This window comes from Nestor notabilis, unplaced genomic scaffold (genome assembly GCF_000696875.1).
Source record: "Nestor notabilis isolate BGI_N333 unplaced genomic scaffold, ASM69687v1 scaffold2634, whole genome shotgun sequence".
Taxonomy (NCBI): domain Eukaryota; kingdom Metazoa; phylum Chordata; class Aves; order Psittaciformes; family Psittacidae; genus Nestor; species Nestor notabilis.
Window position 1 is genome coordinate 6,777 of NW_009925972.1, and position 4,696 is coordinate 11,472.

General features: G+C 51.9%; 1 protein-coding gene across 1 annotated transcript in view; it reads left to right on the plus strand.

Moving 5' to 3' along the window:
- Positions 1–4,280: 4,280 nt before the first annotated feature.
- The window catches only part of TRAF3IP3 (TRAF3 interacting protein 3), an 11,482-nt gene continuing 11,066 nt past the window's right edge, over positions 4,281–4,696 (plus strand). Inside the window, exons 1-2 of the mRNA XM_010013301.1 lie at positions 4,281–4,294; positions 4,503–4,527. The gene's annotated coding sequence lies outside the window, so the exon portion shown is untranslated. The remainder of the gene's footprint in view (positions 4,295–4,502; positions 4,528–4,696) is intronic.

A 4,696-nucleotide genomic window follows, 5' to 3' on the forward strand; every position in this document is an offset into this window, starting at 1 on the left:
TTTGCTCAGCTTGAGGTGAGTAATGAACTGTGCGTTTCTGTAAGCTTTACCTGGCTTTAAAGAGCATTTTTGGTTCACTGAGGCTATTACAAGAGCTGCTCTTGGGATGTGCTGTGCCAGGCTCAGCAGCCCAGGGGCTATGCAGGTGGGAGAGGGGCTGAGCTATTCCTGATGGGAAGAGCTGGACGAGCAGGGACCGAGGAGGACATCCACAGTCCGGATTGAACATGCAATTGGGCCACTTCTAAAAATTAAGAAATATTAGTTGAAAAATTCTTTTAAAGTGTCCTGAAGAGTTGGGAGCAGTTTTGGCTGTAGATACAGGCTTTGTCCCCCACTTTGGGGTTCAAGCCCAGCTTTGAGGGAGCACATCGCAGGGTGCTGGCATACACCCAACCTGGACTTCTTTGTGAAGCTGTTGCCAGACCTCACCTTGCCTGCTGAGCCAGGGAAAGCATATGTGCACCATGAGGAAAGGCACAGAGGTGAGCACAGTGGGAATGATGTGATAAGGACAGGAAAGCTGCATGGGAACAACCTGCTCAGCCTTTTGTACCTGCTTTTGGCCTTTGAAAGAGCTGGGCTGGCTCAGCCTGGAGAAGAGAAGGCTCCTGAAGGGGACACCTTAGAGCAGCTCCAGTGCCTAAAGGGGCTCCAGGAAACCTGGAGAGGGGCTTTGGACAAGGGATGTAGGGACAGGACAAGGGGAATGGCTTTAACCTGCCAGAGGGGAGATTGAGATGAGCGCCCAGGCTCAGCCCTGGGAGCAGTGTCCTGGATGGGGGGGTTGCAGACACCTTCCTAGCCCAGAGCAAGAGCTGACCACCCCAACAGCACCACTGTCCTTCCACTGGAAGTACCCACAGTGAATAGGTGGCACTGGTCAGCAGCTTTGAGTACACCACAGTTAGCACAAGGACCGTAAAAGGAATTATGGAGCAGGTTTTATGCAGACTAAAAGGCACAGAAGTATTATACATCTAAATAGGGCTTACTTGTTCCCATTTTTTCCCCCATTAGACTCAACTACTTCCTTATTGCTTGAGACAGAGTGACACCAATGAAGTTTTGGTGGTTTTGTTTTGACACTGAACAACATTTGACTTGAGTTTTCAGAAACTAAACTGTTTTTTTCCCCTCCTTCCTACATTAATGTGATTTGCTAAATACAAGAGAAGCCCCAGACTCGGTCACAGCAGCTCCCAGGATGAGCCCCTGGGGCTGGGCACCCTCTGTACATGGGATGTGCACAGGGATGATGAGCCTCTTTGCTGATGGGGTGAGGGGACAGGAGAGTGGGACACAGCTTTTGCTCGAGGGGAGGAAGGAAGAGGAGCAGTTGTGGGTAGTTATTGCTCAGCTCAGTATGACCGAAGTCCAGTAAAACACAATGCACCGGTGGCTTGCAACTGTGCAGAGAAAGCAGCAAGAGGGAGGAGGTTTCATGTCTACACACTGCTTGCACACGTAGATGGTTGCAACAGAGCTGGAATGGTGGAGCTCCGCCTTCAGGCCACAAAGTCCCCAGAAATAGAGGCAGAATGCATTCCTGAAGCAAACCGCTAAGAAATACAATGCAGCTTCTTGAAGAGTAAGTCACACCACAGCTCCTGTGTCTGGATCTATTACAAAAAGAGCTGGCAAAAGAAATGCACACTCATGAGAAGTTTAGAGCAGAAATAGCAGGTATCAACAACAACAGGCTGAACAAGCCTGGAGAAGAGAAGGCACCAGAGAGACCTTAGAGCAGTTCCAGTGCCTAAAGGGGCAACAAGAAATCTGGAGAGGGGCTTTGGACAGGACAAGAGGAACGGCTTTAACCTGCCAGAGGGGAGATTAAGATGAGCTCTGAGGCAGCAGCTCTTCCCTGGGAGGGTGCTGAGGCGCTGGCACAGGGTGCCCAGAGAAGCTGTGGCTGCCCCATCCCCGGCAGTGTTCAAGGCCAGGTTGGACACAGGGGCTTGGAGCAACCTGCTCTAGTGGAAGGTGTCCCTGCCCGTGGCAGGGTGTTGGAACTGGATGAGCTTTAAGGTCCCTTCCAACACAAACCATTCTGTGATACAATTCTATCACTCTTCCTGTGTTTTCACTATTTTCTTTAGGTTAGCTCAAGAGCTATAACAGCATACCCAAAAGAATCAGTTTGTTTAACAGAGGGATTTTATCAGGAAATAAATTTGCCCAGAGGAAGCATCATTACTTGGTAGTGAGGCCAACTTTCTGAGGCTGCATTTGAAATCCTGTTCCTAGCATCCCCCAGGTCAGCACCCACCCAACAGAGGGGCAAGAACAGCACCACATGTTACACAGCCAATGCATCCAAGTTCACAGGCAACAGATTTCTCCAGGAACTTCTCCTGCACCCACTGCACGAGGATTCCAGGATGAGCATCTGTTACTTCACATGCATTTAATCTTAGGAATAATCAGTTTCCACTCAAACTGTGTCTTTTCCCTTGGTTTAAGCAGGACAGAGGACCCCGGAGTGGTCACAGACATGATCAACCAGCCCCAGAAGCCACGGCTGCGGTGCAGGCACGAGGTGCGAGGGGGCGCACGAGCCGGGGGAGAGCCTGCGGCAGCGGCACAACGTGACAACGTGCCGCCACCTCAGGAGGAGGACCCCGGCTCCACCTCAGAGCCCCCGGCAAAGGGAGTTCCTGAGGAGGAGGAACCTGGAAGGTCATGATGGAAGGACGCCGCTGGGACAGAATCCCAAAGCACGCGTCCCCCTGGATCTCTCTGCGCGGTTGGAGCTGAGACCACCCGTCCTGCTCCAGGTAACGCAGCTCAGTGCTCTGCCTGCTCCGGGTAGCATGCACTAGAGCACCCACAGATCAGAGCACATCCTAACAGTGGGAAGGCACAGACCAAAATGTGCATTTCCCAACAAGCTGCAGAGTTGAGCATGGATAAATGCTGTCACCTCCCTCCCACATGCTGCTCTCTTGTTCTCCACACCCTGAACCAGACAGAGGTGTTCTGCCATTCCTCCCAGCACAACCCCACCTCCTGCCTGCCAGACTATAGCTTTGCACTTACACAAATTACTTTTAGGCTTGAAAACTGAGGTCTTAACACCCAGCTTCCCTCCAGCACCTTCACAGTTAGCAGGAAGGACGCGGGAATGAGATTCCTGGTACTCGTTATCTACCCTGTGCTGCACAGCTAACAATGACCCAGAGGGCTCACTGCCTGAGTAACATCTATAGAAAAAGGCAAAGCAAAACACCCCGATCTAGGAGCCAAACCAGATTTCCTTCTAAACTTATAAGCCATGCAAAATGAACAATTCCCCTGGCAGGCTGTGAGTTCCTCTTAGGGGCCTCACAAAACCCTGGGAGCAGAGGCAGTGGAACACAAGATGACTTACACAGACACGGCCTCAAGCTGCCTTTGCAGCACTGGAGAGCGCAGAGCAATTACCTGCCTCCTGCTGCCATTTAGGTCACTAAACCAGCAGGTTTTCTCCCACTTCCTTACAGAGCTCTGGAGCTGCTGCAGCCAAAGGAGCAGATCCTTATGATTTGCCATGGCTTCTTGACATCTCCTTGATGCTCTTCACCCAGTCACCACAGATACAAACGCTGACCTGGCCACAGCTCCTTCCCCTCCATTCCTCACAGCCCATTTTGCAGAGATGCTGACTCGAGCTGCTCTCTCATTCCAGCACCTATGGAGCTGCCCCACGTCCCGCCCTGTGCTCTCCCAGCTCAGCCTCAGCATCCCCCTCAGCACTTCAGCAGAAGCCATCCCCAGGCGAGGTGTGAACACCCAAGGTAGGTGAGGGGTGCTTGCATTTCCCTCCCACATCTCCATCTCCATTAAGTGATTTGGGATGCTCCTCTCTAACCCAAGTTCCCCTGGCAGCAGCCCCACTCCTGCACAAGGTTTTACCATTCCAATCTGAGTTTCCCTGCAGGAATATTCTTCCTGCAGAAGGATAAACCAGCCCACAGCTCAACCACCAGTGCCCTACGGCTTCCCTGTGAGTGCCCCAGAGTATCCAGGGGTCTGGGGGATAACTTCAGTCTGCAGGATCACTTCACTTCCACTTCTCCATCCATCTGAGCAGGACTCTCCTTTTGCTCCTATTTAGTTGTGTTACTGGATGCTGTTCAAACAGCTGTTCTCCATTGTAGAAGCAATGCCATCTGAGATGGACATCCAGATAGAACTTCACAGCCCCTCAGGTGGGGGTGGGATCATTCACATCCTCTCACTTCGCTTTCACAGGAACCCAGACCCTTACAAACCCAAGGGCAGGAGCAAAAGACTCGAGCCAGCAGACAGAGTAAGCCAGCCCTCCCCTCCCTCCCCAGCCTGGGTAAGGTACCTGCAGGGCAGCAGCTTCCAACATCCAAATGTGTTTAACCTCAGCACAAGCTTTCGCTGTGCAAATACCAACACTGTGCTTGGGAGCAGCTGGTGCCCAAAGCCACTGACTGCTGCAGGCCCCCACACCCCCTCACCCCAGTAACATGCTTTCTTTTTTATTTCAGTTGTGGAATAGCAGTTTTAAATAAGGTAAGAAAAACACAGGTACTTCTGTCCATGGATATCACAAAATCATGGAACAGTTTGGGTTGGAAGGGACCTTAAAGCTCATCGAGTTCCAACCCCCTGCCACGGGCACGGACACCTTCCACTAGAGCAGGTTGCTCCAAGCCCCTGTGTCCAACCTGGCCTTGAACAC